This window comes from Lissotriton helveticus, chromosome 4_1 (genome assembly GCF_964261635.1).
Source record: "Lissotriton helveticus chromosome 4_1, aLisHel1.1, whole genome shotgun sequence".
Classification (NCBI taxonomy): Eukaryota; Metazoa; Chordata; class Amphibia; order Caudata; family Salamandridae; genus Lissotriton; species Lissotriton helveticus.
In genome coordinates, this window is record NC_136063.1 from 1342813682 (window position 1) to 1342836046 (window position 22365).

Genomic DNA, 22365 nt, shown 5'->3' on the forward strand with positions numbered 1-22365 from the left:
ACGCGAGCACAGCGTACCCCAATGGTACGTGCGTGTGTACGCCTCGTTTCCCTATTGCATTGTAGCCATACGCGAGCACAGCTTACCCCAATGGTACGTGCGTGTGTATACCTCGTTTCCCTAGTGCATTGTAGACATACGCAAGCACAGCGTACCCCAATGGTACGTACGTGTGTAGGCCTCGTTTCCCTATAGCATTGTAGCCATACGCGAGCACAGCTTACCCCAATGGAATGTGCGTGTGTACGCCTCGTTTCCCTATTGCATTGTAGACATACGCGAGCACAGCGTACCCCAATAGTACGTGCGTGTGTACGCCTCATTTCCCTATTGCATTGTAGCCATACGCGAGCACAGCTTACCCCAATGGTACGTGCGTGTGTACGCCTCGTTTCCCTATTGCATTGTAGACATACGCGAGCACAGCGTACCCCAATGGTACGTGCGCGTGTAGGCCTCGTTTCCATATAGCATTGTATCCATACGCGTGCACAGCGTACCCCAATGGTACGTGCGTGTGTACGCCTCATCTCCCTATTGCATTGTAGACATACGCGAGCCCAGCGTACCTCAAAGGTACGTGCATGTGTACGCCTCGTTTCACCATTGAATGAGTTGCATTTGCGACGGCAATCGCACCGTACTTGTGTGGGTATTCAAATAAATACATAGGGGACATCTAGGGGAACAGTGGAATGATTACAATGCATCCAGGTTGTGATAGATACAGAGAGTTTTGAGCCTCCTACAGGTGTTCTGGAAAATTCAGTTGGGCAAAAGTATACAATGTTGCAAAAGTTGTTGTTCAGCTCTGGCTCAGTTTTCAAACCATGCATATGTGTGTCATGGCCTTATGTGTGATGGTATTGGATGAAACATAGGATGCAAACTATGGTGGCCTATCACACACTACTCCTTGGACTCACAGACCCTCTGCAGCACAGATATAAGGCAGCATGTGGCTGTGGGAGGGCACTTGCCTGCACAACATTGGAGTGGAAGACACAGCTGCTGTCTCTGTATCCTCTGGACCCTGATTAGCTGAGCATGGAGAGGGCACCAGTATTCAGTGATGGTGAGAACAAGGCCCTGCTGGATGCCCTCCTGCCTAACTACAGCAAGTTGTATGGGAGACCAGAGGAGCAGGTGAGTGATGTGTCCACTACCTTGGAGTGTGCACCTGTTGTGTGTGTGACACTATAGCCACTGTGTATGTATAGTGGATAGATGCTATGTTGTTGGGAGTGAGTGCCAGTGAGTACAGTGTTGTGTGAAGAGGGTTATTTGTTATAGTGGGGTGTGTGACAGCATGTCACGTGCTGCAGTGCACCCTGATGTAGCATATATTGCTCAGTGAGTGCCATGCTCAAAGAGTGGTTTGCACCCCTTATGTAATCTGTAGGCTTTAAATGGCATGTAGTGCAGTTCTGTTTGCTCACAGGCCACATACTCCTGGACAATGATGCAAGTGTGTGGAGCATCCGATGCCCTGTTGTCCTCAAGTATTTTGTGCACATATGTGTGTCTTTGGAACATGGACCAGGTGTACTGATGTTCTTTAACTTTACATTCGTGACAGGTATCTGCCTATGAGAAGGGTGAAATCTGGCTGGCCATCGCCAGGGCTGTCAGGAGTGAGGGTGGGCCTCGCAGGAGGCTCAGAAACATCAAGAAGAGGTGGCAGGACATCCGGTGCTGGACCCGCCGCATCGCCAGGGTACAGCTGAAGCTGGAAGTTCCACGCCGTCATGGCGGCACCCGCCACCTCACCCCCCACATGCTCCGGGTCCTGGAAGTGGTGTTCCCAGACCTCCATAGGCAGTTGTAGGGGAGACAGCAGCAAGAAGGGGGTAGGTACATGTCTGTTTGTTGTGCCTCAGAGGCATGCTAACCCTCCCACAGTTGGAGTGGTGTTGTCAGACAGGCACTTAATGCATTGGCATGAAAATGGCCAAGTTTCTTCAGATGCTTGTTTACATGCCTTGCCCTACTCAACATTTGCCCAGCGCTTTGACAACACATTTTCTTTCACAGGTACTCCTAAGGTGCAATGTGTTAGTATGCATATCCGGTAGCACATCATCATGTTGGAGGGAGGTCTGTGACACCTGTTGGTACCTTACATGTAGCACCACATATGCACTGTGTGTGCCCTTCTTCATATTTTGGCACTGATCAGAAGTGTCAACATGTGTTTTCTGCACGAGTCAGCCTCAATGGCCTTTGTCCATGGTGTACTTTCTAATTGTCATGTGTTTGCTACAGGTGCACACTGTACATGTAATCTAATTTTGGCATGTGCATACTCACACTGTGCAGTGTGTGTGTGCATATACTCAAAATAAGTAGCATGTTGTTAGAAAATTCTTATTGAGGGTCAGCCACACAATGTAACTTTGGGTGTAGTCAGCTGTAATGCCAGTGTGAGGTCATGGTACACTTGGTCCAGGTCCCAGGATGGCATCACATGCCAGTTCATGAATTAGTTTTCCCATGTGGCACAGGGTCACAGGAATTCAAACATGACCAGGTCTGGTTGTGTGTGGCAGGGTGGGCAAATGAACAGTGATTCATCATCAGCTATCCGGTTGTCGCCAGTGCCTCATCAATGTCTGTCTCATACTAGTTGCTGCCTTGCCTGTTACTTCTATCCTACTATACATTGAACATAGTTTCTCTTCAAATTGCCCAAGACTAGGCTTAGCATTGTGCAGAGTTCAGTGGCTTGTGATTCATGATGCATGCCATGTTTATAGATGTGGCCAAATTATTTGTAGCTGATATGTCAGATGTGTACAGGTGACTGACATGTTTTTCTTATTCTCCTTGCCAACAGCATCATCACCACAATCAGGAGGAGACACAGGGCCGGACCAGGCAGAGTGACCCGGCGACAGTGCCACCTACTTTGAGGAGTCAGAGGGAGGCAGTGGCACGGAGAGTGAGGAGAGTCTGCAGGCTGGACCCCATGTGACCGACACATCCTACCATGCGGACGGCTCGGAATCAGACTCTCAGGAGGAGGGGGAATATGCAGCAATGGTCTCTTCTTCATCTTTGGCTGGCCTCTCCTCCTCCAGTACCATCTCCACCCTCCCAGTTGTTAGGCTCCCTAGGGTCCGTGCTAGCCCCCGTGTCTCGTTTGTTCCCGGCACCGCAGCACCTGCCCCTGTGTCCCCTGCTGCCCTCAGTGCTGAGTCTGTGGACCTACTCTGGCAGATTGTAGTAGGTCAGACATCCATGTTGACTGTCCTCCATGGACATACACGACTCATCACACAGTTGGTGTCGTTCATGGAGGGCATGTCATCTGCCATGTCTGCTCTACATCGGAGTGTGGCTGCCATAGAGTCAACACTGACAGTAGCCCTGTACACCCAGCAGCATCTGCCCCCCATCCTTCAGACCCATCCTCCTCAGACTCTCCCATACCTACCCAACATACACGCAGACGCCACAGGTCAGACACAACAACAGACACACCCAGGACACCCACACGGCAGAAAAAGCTCAAATCTCCACGCACCCAATCTCAAGGGGATATAGGCACACCAACAGGGAGAGGGGACACACCTCACACACACATCCACAGACCCAGGACAACAGACTCACAGCCCTCTACCTCTACCCCCAATGTGTCCCCAGGTTCAGGTGGTAGTTTTTCCGAACTGGCTGAAGTGTGCAGCCAAGTTTATCTTGCAACTTTCTGCGATGCACCGATCAGTGCGGATGAATCCACAACACCTGCACCCACTACACCTGTCTGTCCCTCTCCTGTCCATGCGGTGCCGGAGGATTCCACAGATGGTGCCCCCCAAGTTTCCACTGCTGATTGAACTCCATGTGCAGGCAAGTTTGGGTGTGACAACATCCATGAAGGCACAAACTGTTTTTCTGACTTGTTTGGACTGGCCATTGGCCTTCTGTGAGCAAGGACTCTTATTTGCGTTTTAAATTTTGAACCAGCTGAATAAAGCTATTTATTTCAGTTTCTGTACTTTAGTTTGTCTGATAATGTCTCTGACTGCTGTGTGCCTGGGAGCTGGTGTGATGTTCAAATTTGGGTATGGTAAAATGTGTCTATTTCCTGATGGTAATGAGGTTAACAATGGTATGTTTTTGCTTTAACTGCTGGGCACTGGTGGGGGTCTTAGCCACATACACCCTATGCTGCTGGGCACTGCTGGGCACTGGTGGGGATCTTAGCCACACACACCCTATGCTGCTGGGAACTGCTGTGCACTGGTGGGGGTCTTAGCCACACACACACTCTAATGCTGGGCAATGCTGGGGGTCTTAGCCACACACACGCTCTAATGCTGGGCACTGCTGGGGGTCTTAGCCACACACACACTCTAATGCTGGGCATTGCTGGGGGTCTTAGCCACACACACCCTATTCTGCTGGGCACTGCTGGGCACTGCTGGGGGTCTAAGTCACACACACACTCTAATGCTGGGTACTGCTGGGCACTGCTGGGGGTCTTAGCCACACACACACTCTAATGCTGGGAACTGCTGGGCACTGCTGGGGGTCTTAGCCACACACAGACTCTAATGCTGGGCACTGCTGGGGGTCTTAGCCACACACACCCTATGCTGCTGGGCACTGCTGGGCACTGGTGGGGGTCTTAGCCACACACACCCTATGCTGCTGGGAACTGCTGGGCACTGGTGGGGGTCTTTGCCACACACACACTATAATGCTGGGCACTGCTGGGGGTCTTAGCCACCACACCCTATGCTGCTGGGCACTGCTGGGCACTGCTGGGGGTCTTAGTCACACACACACTCTAATGCTGGGCACTGCAGGGCACTGCTGGGGGTCTTAGCCACACACACACTCTAATGCTGGGCACTGCTGGGCACTGCTGGGGGTCTTAGCCACACAAACACTCTAATGCTGGGCACTGCTGGGCACTGCTGGGGGTCTTAGCCACACACACACTCTAATGCTGGGCACTGCTGGGGGTCTTAGCCACACACGTCCTCCATTGCTGGGCACTGCTGGGTGTGTTTTCTACACACCTCTTACACTTACACTGACATAGCAGACGTATGTCCCACATGTCTCACTGTTACACAGGTGATATGCGGTAGCATACCGTATCCCGAGGTCGATGACGTCGGTGCGGCACGTGTCTGTATTACACTGGTGCTGTGCGGTAGCATACCGTACCCCGAGGTCGATGACGTAGGTGCGGCACGTCTCTGTATTACACTGGTGCTGTGCGGTAGCGTACCGTACCCCGAGGTCGATGACGTAGGTGCGGCACGTCTCTGTATTACACTGGAGCTGTGCAGTAGCGTACCGTACCCCGAGGTCAATGACGTAGGTGCAGCACGTCTCTGTATTACACTGGTGCTGTGCGGTAGCGTACCGTACCCCGAGGTCGATGACGTAGGTGCAGCACGTCTCTGTATTACACTGGTGCTGTGCGGTAGCGTACCGTACCCCGAGGTCGATGACGTAGGTGCGGCACGTCTCTGTATTACAATGGTGATGTGCGGTAGCGTACCGTACCCCGAGGTCGATGACATAGGTGCGGCACGTCTCTGTATTACGCTGGTGCTGTGCGGTAGCGTACCGTACCCCGAGGTCGATGACGTAGGTGCGGCACGTCTCTGTATTACACTGGTGATATGCGGTAGTGTGTGGCGCAACGTACCCAGACATTACAGTCGTGCAATGGAGATGTGCGCGTGTGGCACCACGTACAGGTATGTTGGACTTCATTGTACTCACCGCCTGCGCTGTCGTCGGTTTCTATGTACGAGGTGGTGGCCGTACAGGATGAGGATGACACGGACGATGGCGTTCATGTCTTGTTTGTCGCGTACCGGGGTGCGGTTCATACTGGACTCTGGTTTTATGGTAGTTGTGAGCTCTCATAGCAAAAGAGCCGTACGGAGTGTGTTCAACACGGATCGTACTTCCTGGTTCGGAAGACGGGGTCTATTTACGTGCGGACATAGCGTGGAGCGTCAGCCGACTGCAATTCATATGGACTTTCGATTTGCACGGCGTTTTTTACGAGGCGTATGGAGTGACGCTTTTGGTTGGGATCGTACTTGCTGATTCGTACGGGGACACTTACGGGTACGAAACGTACGGGGAAAAACGCTCCGAACGGCAATTCGGATCGCTTTTTACCGGATTGGAATCGACCCCCAAGGTAAGTATATATTAAAAAGCACAAGTACTACATTCTAAAGTTAACTTAATGAAACAACTTGTCCATTTTCTTAAATACTTTTATTAAATGCTTAAAAAAGAAAATTAATATGCTAGTCATAAAACATTGAATCCTACAAAATGCTAAAACCAATAAAACATTTAAACATGAACTAAAATGAAATTCACTTTTTTTCCACAGATCACTAACATACAAAAGAGCATCAACCAAAGAAGAACAAAACTACATGCAAAGTCTACTAAAATATAATTAGTAAGTATATATTAAAAATGCATATACTATTACTAATGCCTAAAAATTAAAACATTTGTCTATAATATTTTATATATTTTTTCTAGAAATAAGAAATCCACAATGACTGAAGATGCAAAATGTATTACATCTCAAAAAGGCAAATTTCTGTTATGCTATATGGGGTATATTTATACTCAAAAGAAACAAAAAGACCTTAAAGTAAATTGGAAATGTACAAAGTATTACAGTAATAAATGTTATGGTCGTGCCACAACTAGGGAAACAAGTGTGATAAATACAACTGAACACAATCATCCACCTAATCTATCAGAAATAGAAGTTAGATCTACTATGGAAAATATTAAAGAATTAAGCAGCACCTCAGAACTACCAACAAGTGTAATACTTAGAAGTACTTCCTAAAATACCTAGAGAAGCTAGAGGTCAACTACCAACAATAGCTTCCATAAAAGAACAATAACTAGAACTAAAAAATCTACAAGACCAACAATACCAACACCTAAAACTTTTGAAGAGATAATAATTCCCCCTGACCTTACCGTAACTCGTAATGACAAACCTTTTATCTTTTATGATAACAACAATAAAGATAAAAGAATAATTATGTTTTCTACAATAAACAATATAAATAAATTAAAACAAAGCCAAACATGGATGATGGATGGCACCTTTAGTATATGTCCCAAACCATTCTACCAATTATATACAATACATGGACAATACCATAACACCTGCATTCCATTTATCTATTGTTCGTTGCCAAACAAACAAACTTCAACATACACAGAAATGTTGAACAAAATAAAAGAAGAAACATCAGACTTCTTTCCCCTAAAAATAATAATTGACTTTGAACAAGCCATGATAAATACCATCCTTAAAATATACCCTCACACATCCATACAGGGATGTTACTTTCACTTCAATCAATGTCTATGGAGACATTTACAAAAATCAACACTAAGGGCCCGATTAGGATTGCGGACGGACCAGCGTCCATCCGCCACCCCCGAGGTGGAGGAACCGTCCGCAGGGGCTACGGCGTTCCCTCCCTCGGAATTAGGATGTGACCCCCACCCTGGCGGTCACATCCCCTATATTTAACATTGCGGCGGATGCTGCTTCAAGCAGCACCCGCCGCAAGGTTGAATGTGCATGTTTTCCTTTGCATGCACGAAGCGGCAGGCACCGCGTGGTGCCTTCCGCTTCGTGCGTGCAAAGGCAGGGGGGTACCATAGATACCCCCCCACGTGCACCCCCCACCACCCAACACCCCTGGGGGCCCGCGACGGGCCCACATACTCAGGCTCCACATGCTTTTCTACGGCGGAAAAGCATGTCTCCGCCAGCATCCTAATATGGCTGGCGGTGTCTGATAGACACCGCCACCATATTAGAGCTTTTCCGCCGCGGTCGGAAGGCGACCGCGGCGGAAAAGCAGCAGACGGAAAAATGACCCCCCCAGCCATCCTAATCTGGCGGGGGGGCTTTTCTGTGTCCGCAGCGGTGATTCCGCATCCTCCGGGCCGGCGGTGGCTTCCGCCGGCCCGGAGGATGCGGATTCACCGCGATCCTAATCGGGCCCTAATTGTTGATTATGCAACCAACATGACATTCGCATACCAAATAAAACACCTAATAGCCCTAGCATACGTGCCAGTCACAGACGTAGCTGAGCACTACAACATTCTAATAGAAAGTCCATTCTACACCAAAAATGAACAAAAACTAGCTCCCCTTTTAGACTATTTCGATGACACCTGGGTGGGGAGACTACACAGATCAGGCCATAGACGACAACCAAAGTTCCAAATCCCTTGGTGGAATGTATATCTATCAACCCCAAACCAAGAAGCAAAAACAAACAACGCAGTTGAAGGTTGGCATAAAGCCTTCCTATCTTCAACAGGCCGAACTACTCCTACCCTACATAAACTCCTAATAGCAATCAAAAAAGAACAAAGCTTTCAAGAACTAAGAATGGAGCAATCTGTCTTACAATCAAAACCCAAACTATCACGATAACTGCTCAAATGTACCAATATTTACAACAATAAGTCCAACTTTATCCAACAACAAAAGGACTAGAATACTTAAGAATGATTGCCAAAACCCTAATCTAAAATTTAAAACTTAATAAACTAAAAACAAACAAAAATATCGCTAAAATATTAACAAACACTTTTCATTTAAAAAAATGAATAATTATTTTGTCTAAAATATATATTATTTTCCTTAAATATATAGACAAAATAATTATATAACAAAACACAAACAATCAAAAAATAAAACTTTTTCCCACCCCCAATAAAATATATTTAAAATAACTTGCCTTTACCAAAGATGTAAATCGACAATCCAACTTCTCCAAAATAATCCAGATAGTTATAAATCCATGGAAAAAATAATAAACCCCAACAAAATGGAAAAATACAACTGTGCCAAAGCCATCGAATATCCATAAAAAATCGATAATCCCCTATCCATTAAAAACCCGAAAACGTTAAAAAGATCGAAAAAACGCTCCAGGAAACCCGAATAATAAAGGAAGTGTTAAAAAAACATTAGTTGAAACCACTACAATACACTTCCTTTTACAAAAAAACGCAAAACTTCCAAAAACGAAAAAGCTTTCTCCAAAAACCTAGAATACAAAAACAAACATTCCCACCCACATAAAACGTTAAATTACACATTTTAAAACGCAATAACATGCATCATAGACACAAAAACTAACTAAATACATACAAACACAATAAGACTAAGTACGCCGTAAATCCAAAAAACGCCACTAAACTTTTAAACCTAAATAAACGACTACAATCATCACAACTTCTAAAACATACCTCCACACACCCTAAATATGAAACTACTACCTTCCAAACACACTTAAAATAGTTAAAAAATAAAGAAAATATCTCTTACCTTCTCAAACACGAAGCAGCTTCCAACCGCGAGCTTGAATCTTCCCAAATGACCCAAAAAGACCAAGAGTGGTTAAAAAATAAAACACTCAAATAATAATATCAATGCAATAATAGTTAAATAAATGACTAAAAAAAATATTTAACAAAAAAGAAATATTACAAAAATGATAGAAACATTCTTCCAATTTTCTAAAATTGTATCTAATGTATTACAAAATGTTTTATTTTGTTCATATATTGTAAAATTATAAAATTACATATTAGCACATTATAATATTTAATATTATAATTAAAAAATATGTATGTAATATGTATATGTATATGTAGTATGTGCAAATTAACATATACATTCAAATAATAAATGTCCTAATATTTGAAAATTATTAATATTAATAAAAACATATTAATATTAATAACATTCATACATTTAATTCATACAGAAATGCTGAAATGTTAATATATAAAAACTGTACAGTATAACATTTACAAGATATAATGTAATCCATTTACTTTACATTTATATTGACATATATATCATAATTGTTTGAGAAAAATAATATGCAAAATATATAAAAAAAAACTATAGTTATACAAATTTTGAAATATAAAAATAAAAATTCATCCAACTATATGTACAAAATATATTCAAATGTATAATGTATTTACATTGACTATACTGTTTCTATATCCCTATAATGTACTTCTCTCAAAAACAATACAAATGAAAAACAATTTGTATTAAATTGAAAAATCCAATTACTTATATATTTGTTAAAAATGCATACTATTATTTATAATAAATATTTGCTTTAAGTTATGTACTCTTGGAATAATGTATTAAAAAATATTTGTAAAATATGTGTAATTTATTGTAATACCAAAAAATAACTAACACTAGCATTGTACAAAAAGGTGTATTTTTTTAGAATTTTAAAATATATGTACTCCAGGCTACATTTAAGTGTGGTAGGTGCTGGATAGTAAACATAATTAATTTACTATTCCCACTTCAATCTACATTTAATTGGGGTAGGTGCTGGACACTGAACCTAATTAATTTACTATTCCCACTCCATTCTACATTGAATTAAAGTAGGTGGTGGACACTGAACCTAATTAATTTACTATTCCCACTCCAATAAACATTTAATTAGGGTAGGTGCTGGATAATAAACCTAATTCATTTACTATTCCCACTCCAATCTACATTTAATTGGGGTAGGTGCTTGATAATAAACCTAATTCATTTATTATTCCCACTCCAATATACATTCATTTGGGTTAGGTGCTGGACACTGTACCTAATTAATTTACTATTCCCACTCCAGTCTACATTTAATTGAGGTAGGTGGTGGACACTGAACCTAATTATTTACTATTCCCACTCCAATAAACATTTAATTGGGGTAGGTGCTGGATAATAAACCTAATTAATTTACTATTCCCACTCCAATCTACATGTAATTGGGGTAGGTGTGGGATAATAAACCTAATTAATTTACTATTCCCACTCCATTCTACATTTAATTGGGGTAGGTGCTGGACACTGAACCTAATTAATTTACTATTCCCACTGCAGTCTACATTTAATTGGGGTAAGTGCTGGATAATAAACCTAATTAATTTACTATTCCCACTCCAATCTACATTTAATTGGGGTAGGTGCTGGATAATAAACCTAAATAATGTATTATTCCAACTCCAATATACATTCAATTGGGGTAGGTGCTGGACACTGAACCTAATAATTTACTATTCCCACTCCAATATACATTTAATTGGGGTAGGTGCTGGATAATAAACCTAATTAATGTACTATTCCCACTCCAATATACATTTAATTGGGGTAGGTGCTGGACACTGAACCTAATTAATTTACTATTCCCACTCCAATCTACATTTTATTGAGGTAGGTGGTGGACACTGAACCTAATTAATTTACTATTCCCACTCCAATAAACATTTAATTGGGGTAGGTGCTGGATAATAAACCTAATTAATGTACTATTCCCACTCCAGTCTACATTTAATTGGGGTAGGTGCTGGACACTGAACCTAATTAATTGACTATTCCCACTCCAGTCTACATTTAATTGGGGTGGGTGCTGGATAATAAACCTAAATAATTTACTATTCCAACTCCAATCTACATTTGATTGGGGTAGGCGTTGTATAATAAACCTAATTAATTTGCTATTCCCACTCCAACATAATTTAATTGGGGTAGGTGCTGGACACTGAACCTAATTAATTTACTATTCACACTCCAATCTACATTTAATTGGAGGAGGTTATGGACACTGAACCTAATTAATTTAATATTCCCACTCCAGTCTACAAATAATTGGGGTAAGTGCTGGATTGTAAACCTAATTAAATTAATATTCCACCCACTCCAGTCTACATTTAATTGAGGTAGGTGCTGGATAATAAACCTAATTAATTTACTATTACCACTCCAATATACATTTTATTGGGGTAGGTGATGGACACTGAACCTAATTAATTTACCATTCCCACTCCAATCTACATTTAATTGGAGTAGGTGCTGGATAATAAACCTAATTAATTTACTATTCCCACTCCAATATACATTTAATTGGGGTAGGTGCTGGACACTGAACCTAATTAATTTACTATTCCCACTCCAGTCTACATTTAATTGGAGGAGGTTATGGACACTGAACCTAATGAATTTACTATTCCCACTCAAGCCTACATTTAATTGGGGTAAGTGCTGGATTGTAAACCTAATTAATTTTCTATTCCCACTCCAGTCTACATTTAATTGGAGTAGGTGCTGGATAATAAACCTAATTATTTACTATTCCCACTCCAAATAAACAGTTAATTGAGGTAGGTGCTGGATAATAAACAAAATTAATTTAGTATTCCCACTCCAATTTACATTTAATTGGGGTAGGTGTTGGATGATTAACCTAATTAATTTAGTATTCCCACTCCAATATACATTTAATTGGGGTAGGTGCTGGACACTGAACCTAATTAATTTACTATTCCCACTCCAATATACATTTAATTGGGGTAGGTGCTGGACACTGAACCTAATTAATTTACTATTCCCACTCCAGTCTATATTTAATTGAGGTAGGTGGTGGACACTGAACCTAATTAATTTACTATTCCCACTCCAATATACATTAACATACTATTCACAATCAAAATTAAAATAAATAATAAATGTATACATTGTAAAACATTTATTTCAAATTAAAAAAAATACATTACTTACATTATTCTTTTCTAGAAATGCAAACACTTAACTATTATATACTCAACACCCCACTTTCAAATTATTCTAATATTTATAAAAATATATATTTTAAAATCATATTTCTTTTACATTTTACAAATAAATAACTTACAATTTTTGAACCAATCCCAACCTTTATCCCCTATAAACCAACATCCCACTCCTAAAAATTATAAACAATGTCTAATTCCTAATTTTAAAATTCATATTTCAATTAAAATTATAATATATATATATATATATATTTAAAGCACTCACCACCCTTATCCCCTATAAACCCAACATCCCACTCCTAAAATTTGTAATTCACTTATAAATTTCAATTTCCTATTTCCAGATTTTTTTAAAATAAATTAAATATTTTTAAAACACTACTCCCACGTATCCCCTATAAAACCAACATCTCACTCCTAAAATGTTTAAATATTTTCTAAATAGTATTTTTTAATTTCCTAATTCAAAATTTTTTAAAATATTTTTTATATTTTTAAAACACTCCCCACCTTTATCCCCTATAACCCCAACATCCCACTCCTAAATTTTGAAAATAATTTCTAAATTCGAAATTTTAATTTTCTAATTCAAATAGTTTTTTTTTAAAAATTACATATTTTTAAAACACTCCCCACCCTTATCCCCCATATAAACCCAACATCCCGCTCCTATAATTTTTAAAATATTATCTAAATTATAAATTTTAATTTCGAAATTCAAATATATATATTTTTTAATTATATATTTTTAAAACACTCCCCATCCTTATCCCCTATAAACCCAACATCCCGCTCCTAAAATTTTAAAATTAATTTCTAAATTCTAAATTTTAATTTCGTAATTCTATTTTTAACAAAATATATATATATTTTTTAAACACTCCCCACCCTTATTCCCTATAAACCCAACATCCCGCTCCTAAAATTTTAAAATTAATTTCTAAATTCTAAAATTTAATTTCGTAATTCAAATATATATTTTTTTAATTATATATTTTAAAAACACTCCCCACCATTATCCCCTATAAACGCAACATCCAGCTCCTAAAATTTTAAAATGAATTTCTAAATTCTAGATTTTAATTTCCTATTTCAAATAAAGCTAAAAAAATATATATATTTTTAAAACACTCCCACCCTTATCCCCTATAAACCCAACATCCCGCTCCTAAAATATTTATAAAATTTAAAATTTCTTAAATATTTCTTAGAAAATAAACATACATAAAATATAAAAAATTACAATGTACAAAACTTAAAACATCGATATTTTTACTGTTCGATATTTTGTACATCGACATTACCTACATCGATATTACATACACTAATCAAAAAACGATATTTAATACATCGATATTAATATAATCGAAATTTCTTACCTGCGATATTTAGGTGTCGATATTACTGCATGTCGACATCATTGACTCGATATTTGGACTGTGCACCCCTGTGGGCACCGACTGCACACCTTCCCTCAGGTCGTCGACAGGTTAGGTCGATGGATGACCTGCTTGCGCCGACACAGCAGCTCCAGTGACTGCAGTGTCAAGCGGCAAAGCTGATCAGGGCCAATGGGTTTAACTTAAGGCTGAGTACTTTTTCAAGCTGCAGCCCCTCCACCCCCATTAGTAATCATGCTAGGCCGCTGTATTAGTGATGCTGCATTAAACAGGGCCCTGGCGCTGAGAACCCACGCATGCGAACACTAGGACATTCCCAGATTTACACTGCGCCAAGAGGCCCAATGAAGACGTTTGTATCAACAAAATAAAACACAATAAAACTCACAACTTCCCCCGCCGGCTCAGCTCGTGGCCATTCCAACTCCTGCATCTTCCTGCTGCTTTCCTCAGGAAAGCCACCCACAAGCAGCCTCCCTCCCCTACACCAATCACAACGCTGCAATGGCAGTGTTCTGATTGGTGCAGTGCAGAAAGACAGCGCCCCAGCCCGGCGCCTAATGGGAGGCCCTTTTCTCTATGTAGGCTGCATGCAGCCTACAAAGAGAAAAGAGAAAGTGCGCATGACTGCTTTGGTCGGCCCCAGGGCTGACCAAAGCAGTCAGGAACCACAACAGTAAGTATTTATTATGCATGATTAATTAAAACCGTTGCATTCATAACAATGCAGGCTGATATCAAAAAGAATAGCATTAGATAAAACTGTTAAAAAAATAGATACAAAACCTGCAGGCCTGTTTGAAATAATTAATTAAGCTGCATCATTTGAAACCGATAGAGTGGTCCAGTTCAGTATCTACTTTAGTCTTTAGTATGTCTCTACTGTGAAGAGCAAGAGTTTTTCAGTCTCAGCGCTATCAGAAGAAAGAATTTTGTTAGGTGACAGTATACCTGTACTAGGGAGGGATTAAAACACAGCATCACTGCCTGCCTGCAGGACCTTACTCCATGCAACTTAAATAGTGGTTTTAAAAGACTTTTCCATATGTCTTCTAGCTTCTTGAATATGCATATGATATGTATCAAAGTCTCAGTGTCATTCGCACACACACGGCAAAAGTGAACGGCCCCTCTTCTTTCCCACGGTGGCATAAACGGGCTGATCGGGCCGACACCCAGCCGTAGACTTAAAAAATGTTCTTGGGTCGCCAGCTTGGTTCCAACCTTGAGGTAGGGCTGAGATTTTAGAACTTCCTAGTTATTAAGCACGATCCAGCCATGAGCTCTCTTGGATACCGATTATTAACCTTGATAGCTGATATGATCTTAGTTGATTTTGTTACTATTTTTTTGAAGATCGGATGGCTTATTGAAGCATTCCAAGCGTCTGCCAGACAGAGGGCCTGTAAGGAGTTCTGAAGGTAGACGTTAGCTGGCAATTTTCCTGTGCAGGACAGCTCTAGCCAAAGTTGATTGTTCAAGGACCCTGTCTCCCCAGCTCTAATTTTGTGCCAACTCTTTAAGAAAGCTCCCTGCCTTTCTATTTCCTGTTTCGGGTTCCAAATGCCAGCCTTATTTGAGCTGGTGAGACGTATTTTGGGAGCTGGAACATCGCCCGATAGGAGGTAGCGATTATGCTGTCAAGAATGGCAGCATCTCTTCCTGTCATGGATTTACTCCCGTGGGTGATGACTGGCTGTAGTTTTGCTTGTAGGACTTTTATAAGGGGGTCTAAAGTTAAATCCGGCAGCATTTTCTTCAGGGGCTTTAATGGAAAGCAGGTCATTACTCCCTTCCTTCATGGGGCTTCAAGCTGTGGTTTAAAAGAATTGTTTTTATCTAAAAGTACACCCAAATACTTGTAGAAAGTTATTTGGTCCATGCGTTTGCCTTCCATGTACCAGCTGGAATTTGACTTCTTATGGTGGTTTACACTCATAACTTTCGATTTTTTTAAATGTATTTTTAATGCGTTCCGATAAGAGAAATTATGGGTGGCATCTAAAAGGTGCTGAAGTCCTATTGGTGTTCTGCAAATCAGCGCAAGGTTGTCGATGTAAAGTAAGTTTGTCAGTACCATGGTGCCATATCTTCGGGGAGTGTAAGGAGCAGGCATCCAGTTCTGCCGGCAAGTCCGCCAGGAAGAGGCTAAATAGTATAGGAGCCAGGACACATCCTTGCTTTAAGCCCTTTCTTGTAGTCTAGTTTGATTCTGACACATGTGTTGGTGTGCAGCTGTATATGATGGTCCAGGAGGGTTAACGGTATCCCCCATTCTTTCAGCTTTGACCAGAGTTTGGATCGATCTACATGGTCAAAGGCCGCTGAATAGTCAATGAAGCAAAGATACAAGGGGTGTTTGCCTTGCTTTTCTGCATCCATGAGCATGGTTAAGGCCATAATGTTAGTGATAATTCCTTGCCCTTGACGAAAACCCGTTTGGGTCATTGGTATAATGCTATTTCTTGTGGACCAAGCGACCAGATCTTTAAGTAAAATACCTGCGTATTATTTGGCCTCAGTGTCAATCAAGGCTATCAGGCGATAGGTGTTTGGATCGGATCTCACCCCTTGCTTGAATATGAGACTGATGATAGAGCCTCGTCATGACTCTGGGACTTCTGTTGTTCTTATGGCATGCCCTATTACTGGGACTAGTGCATAGCTCCAGAAGTCAGGGTCCTGTTTGTATAGCAACGGAGGTATGCCATTCGGTCCCGGTGCAGCTGCTCATTTGCCTCTAAAGATTTGAATGAGTATTTCTTGGTACAGGCTTGTTTTTTGCACATCATCTAGATGTATTGGGCAGTCATGGCTTGATGGAGAAGCTACCTCAGGCTGTGGTCAATTCGATGGTTCTGTGCCCATGTCATATTGGAGCTTTTGGTTTCTTCCCTTCCTAAAGGTGTTGTTTTGTGGCAGCATGGCTTGGGAGGCCTTGGGGATGGATTTTTCTGGTACTTGATTGTTGAAATGTTTAGATAAGTAGTCTACCCAGGTGACTTCAGTGATGTTGGAAGTAATGCCTTGGTGATTGGGATGCTGCAATCTGTTGACCGTTTGCCAGAATTTGGCACTGTTTTTCTGGTTTGCATCGAACTTAAGTTTCACCCAAAGTTTGTCGTCTTTTGCTCTTTTCTTCTCCCATCTCCTTCGTTTTAGTGAGGTCCTTAGATCACAAAGCCTACATTTCAATTTCTGATTTTTTGGGGATTCGCGTAGTTGCTTAACAGTTTGATTTATAGTTTGTTTTAGTTTTAGAGACAGGACTATTTTGTGCATAATTTGAAGCGGTCGACACTTTCCCTTTTTTCTGGCCGTTGCGCTGTGAGTATTTGTCTCCTAGAATTTTGACAAATATTTCCCAGCCTTCTATTGGATGGGTTGAGTTGACTTGCCCTTGGTTGTACAGAGTTTGGGCGTCAGCTGCTATTGTGTCTATATTATTGGAATTGCACCTTATTCTTCTTAGGTTGGACAATTCCTCCTGCAAGATGGAGTTGCTGCTTTCTGGGATTTGACAGGCTCCTGTTAGAAGAATCAACTTTTGTGGAAAGTTGTCACTAAAATTGCTGTTACCGATATCAAGTTGCTACTTTGTAAAACAGGGTCAGTGTCGTAAAGGTGAAGCCTAGATATGATGATGTGGCAGTAGAGTGATATGTGGCTGCTGGTAGGTTATCGTCTTTAAACCGTCCATTCAGGGCTCCCAAATTTAGGTGTTCTAGGCCCCTAAGTAAGGTCATTGCTACGCGTGGCGGTTTTGTGTACTGTGTTTGACATTGTGTTGGAATTCCACATGCTCTTGAGAGGTCCTGCGTTAGATCTTCTTCCTTGGTAGACCCTAGAAAGTGCATGTTAAAATCACCAGCCAGGACTATGAGGTCTGTTGATTCTTCTTTCATTAGTCTCTGTAGCTCCTGTAACAGTTCTTTTGCTGCCTTTGAATTTTGTTTCAGATGAACATAAACGTTTATTATTTGATTTCCTGCTTAAGGTGATTTAGTGTGAGAGTTACCTTTGTTTCTTGGATGCTACTTGGTGGAGTTAGGTTATGATTACAGGGAGTAGCTCTCCTATTTTTGTTATTGAGGCAGAAAGCTGTAAGCCCCCCGAGCGGCGACCAAAGGCTGATATTTTGCTGCCGGCAACAAATAAGTGGCGTAACCTTGCAGGTCTAGGGGTTTATCTTCCCAAGTTTCTTGAAGTAGAATAATATTACAAGTAGACAGATAGCTTATGAACTCTTGATCGGGCATCTTTGAGGCCAGGCCTTTAACGTTCCAGACCCATACGGCTATTCCGTCACATTCTGTATGTGGAGACTGTACTGAGTCTGTCGCCTGTTTTTGTCGGCATACGGTACTATTTGCTGATGTATGTTAATCGAGTTGTTAAACGTTGAAATGAACAGTGAGTCTGGGGGAGCTTGAGTCGGTTGCAGAGCGATATCCAAGTTTTCATCGATTGTAGTACCTAGTGTACTACGTCTTGCTCCTCTCAAGACTAAAAAAGTCATCGGTCTTGAGTTGGTTATATCTGCTTTAAGGAAGGGAGCTCGGTATAAGGGTTTAGGGATAGATTCCAGGCCTATCACCCAGTTTGTAAAACTTGCTCTTTCCCGTAGGTTCTGCCTGCGACCTCTGCAGTGCGCCATGTTGTTCTAGTTGCTTCTGTACTCGGTGTTGTTAGATGGTAGGAATTCGACTGACATTAAGTAGAAGGTTTGAATATTTGCTAGATTTGGGATGGAGTGTAGAAACCGAAGAATATTCCCCCTGTTTAGTGTGTCTATATGGTCTCTAGATTTGTATTGAGGGTTAAGTATTAAAGTACTTGTCCCTTCGGCCATCACTGTGGGCTGATCTTGTGTCTTTGTACTGTTATCAATGGTTTCACTATGAGCAAGAGTTCCTTGGTTTTGGACTAGCCTTCTTGTATTGTTGTTTGCACTATCTAGAATGAGCCCATAATCATGGTTGTTTTCTTTGAGTGGTCCGAGGTTATAATCGTAATTTGAGTTTTCTGTGTGGTTGGATGGAGCGCTGTCTTTAACATGCGCTTTATTGTCTTTCTCGTGATTGGGGCACTGGGAATGGTAGTGCCTCTTTTGATCCTCCCAAGAGACTCGGCCAAGTGATTGTCGTGTAGTGCGTCATACGTCTTGCAGGAACCACACAGGACTCAGATCACATGCAGAGGTATTTCTTTATTCTCATGTATGTTCCGTCCGTCTGGGCACGTCCGTCCTCGTCCTCGTTCTGCTCTGTAATGTCCCTTCCTGTCCGTCCACAGGAAGTGGTGTCCGGTGACCTGGTCACCACCCTGTGACCCACAGGGTCCTAGTGTCCGGCGTCTGTCGTGGTCATCACTTCTCCCCCCCCCTGTCACAACAAAGTCTTTTCCACATGCCCAAATTCTTGGTATACTTGAGAGAGAGCGAGAGAGAGAGAGAGAGAGAGAGAGAGAGAGAGAGAGAGAGAGAGGGAGTCTCTACATTTCTTCAATCAGTCTCTTTGTCTTTTTGCACTCTCTTCTTGGTCTTTGTTCTCCACTCTGTTCTTGTTCTCCGCCTTCTTCTTTGTGTGTTGTCATCTCTCTGCTTGTTCCTTGCTCTTGTCCTTCCACTTCCGGTGTTGTTGTCGCTCTTTCCCCTTCTTCCACCTTTAACTCCTTGAAGTGTGAGCTGTTTCTTGTTATTTTCCGATGATCTGAGACCGCAGTCACCATTGACCCTTTTACTCCAGTCACTACCAGCGGATCTTTTGAAAAAGGGCTGTCAGATTTTCTTTGCTGTTTTTGTTTCACTATTACCAGATCTCCTTCCTTTAGCTGGTGTTCAGCTGCATTTCTCTTTTTGTCAGCATATTCCTTCATTTTCTTTTTTTCTTTATTGTCTTTTTCTGCAATCTCTTTTCTGTTGATGTCTGCTATGGCCTCTGTTTGTGGCAGCCTTGTCTTGCTTGCCCTTCCTAACACCAGTTCTGCTGGACACCTGCCCGTGGTGCTGTGAGGGGTGTTCCTATAGTCTCATAGCACTTGACAAAGTGCTTGTCCAATTGATATCTGTGTCAATTTTGCTCGCTGGATGGCTCTTTTGATGGTCCCCATAAATCGTTCTGCCATTCCGTTGGCTTGTGGCCACAGAGGAGTTATTTTCTTGTGTTTGATTCCCAGGTAGTCCATGAACCTGCGGAATTCTTCTCCTGAGAACGGAGGACCATTGTCTGTTTTCAGTGTTTGTGGTGAGCCCCATGCAGCAAATATGTCATCTAACACTGGTAAGGTGGCACTTGCCGATGTCGATGACACTTCCCTCACTATTGGAAATCTCGAAAATTCGTCGATCACTACCAGCAAGTACTTTCCAGTCTCCAGTGGCCCATAGAAGTCTGCTGCTAGTTCAGTCCATACTGCCACAGGCAGTTCCGACATCTTCAACGGTGTGGGCTTACTAGATGATCCTGTTACTTGGCAGGTGTGGCATTGTGACACTTCTTCCTCCACCATGTTGTCTAGTCCTGGGAACCACACTCTTTCTCTCAACATCTTCTTTGTCGCTACAATTCCTCTATGTGACTCATGAGCTATCTTGACTGTTCTCTTCCTTAGCCGATGCGGTATTACAATCCTTGAACCTCTCATCAGGACTCCGTTCTCTGTCTCAGACAGTTCTTCGCCTATCTTTTTGAACGCCAGCAGTTCTTCTTTGTCGACCCCTTCTTCTGTGACGGTGTTGCTATTAATATGTCTCCATCTCTGTAGTCTCACTATCGTTCCTATTGCCTTCATTGTCTGGTCTCTTTTTGTCTCTCGCTCCAGTTCTTCACTTGTTATTGACGCTGGAGTATTTTGTTTCACGATGAAGTTCAGATATTCTTCTGCCATTGTGGTGCCACCCTTCCGATGTGGGAGCGGGTGCCGCGACATGTAGTCAGCTGGGTTTTGGTCTTTGCCTGGTTTGTGTACTATTTTGAAGTTATAATCCATCAGCCTAATTCCCCACCTTTCTATTCTTGGTGGTATTTTCGCGTTTGGGTTGCCATATATAGTCACCAGTGCTTGGTGATCTGTCACTATTGTGAACGGTTTTCCATATATGAACATGTGGTAGTGCTCGCATGCCCATACTACTGCCAAACTCTCCTTCTCTGGTTGAGAGTATGCTCTCTCGACATCTGACAGACTCTTACTTCCGTATGCTACTATCTGTCGAGGAGAATCCTTTCCAGGTTTGTGTTGTGCTAGTATTGCGCCAAGACCTACTGGGCTGGCGTCTACTGTTAGCTCAGTGCATAAGTTCGGGTCGAAGTATGCCAAGTGGTCTACTGCCGTCACTGACGCTCTTATTTCTTCAAACGCCTTTTTACACTCTGTTGTCCATTCAAATGTGTGTCCTTGTTTTGTTAGTTCTCTCAATGGCGTGCTCACTGTCGCGAAGTCTTTTATGTATCTCGCGCAGTAGCTGGCAAGGCCCAGAAAGGAGCGTACGTCAGCGACATCTTTTGGTTCACTCGTTTTTTCAAGCGTGTCTATCTTGCTCCTGTCTGGCCTCATTCCTTTCCGTGAGAATATGTGTCCGAAAAACACTAACTCTTCCCTTCCCAGTTCACATTTCTTCTCGTTTACTGTTAGGCCCACCTCCACCAGCCGTGAGCACACTTCCCTCAGTGCCGTGTCGTGTTCTCCATCTGACTTCCCAAAGACCAGAATGTCATTGCTGTAATTTAGGCTGTTCTTTATCGGTCTTATTATCTGCCTGATCGTTTCCTGAAATATTTCCGCTGCTGAAGATATTCCAAAACTCAGTCTTTTGTAGCGGAATAATCCTAGGTGTGTTGAGAATGTCGTTATGTATCTGGACTGCTCGTCCAGCTCCAATTGATGGTATCCCTTGCACAGGTCTAGTTTGGAGAATTTTCTCATTCCTGTCAGGCAGCTTATCATGTCGTCCAGATGTGGCCCTGGATGTCGTTCTCTTTCGATGGCTGTGTTTGGTATTCTCATGTCCACACATATTCTTATCTGTGTGGTGTCCTTTTTTGGTACAGCCACTATTGGGGACACCCATGGCGTTGGCCCTTCTGCCGGCTCAATGATGTCTTGTGCCAGTAGGGCCTTTACTTCTTCCTCCACTTGACATTGTAGGTGTATTGGTACCCTTCGGTGGTGCTGCGCGACTGGCCTGACAGCTTCATTTATGTGCAGCGTTTTTTGTCTTCCTTTCAGCTTTCCTAGACCTTCCGTTAGTTTTGGGAATTCCTGTAATATGCTCTCCTTTTCCGACATGTGGTACATCATTTTCAGTAGGCCCATCATT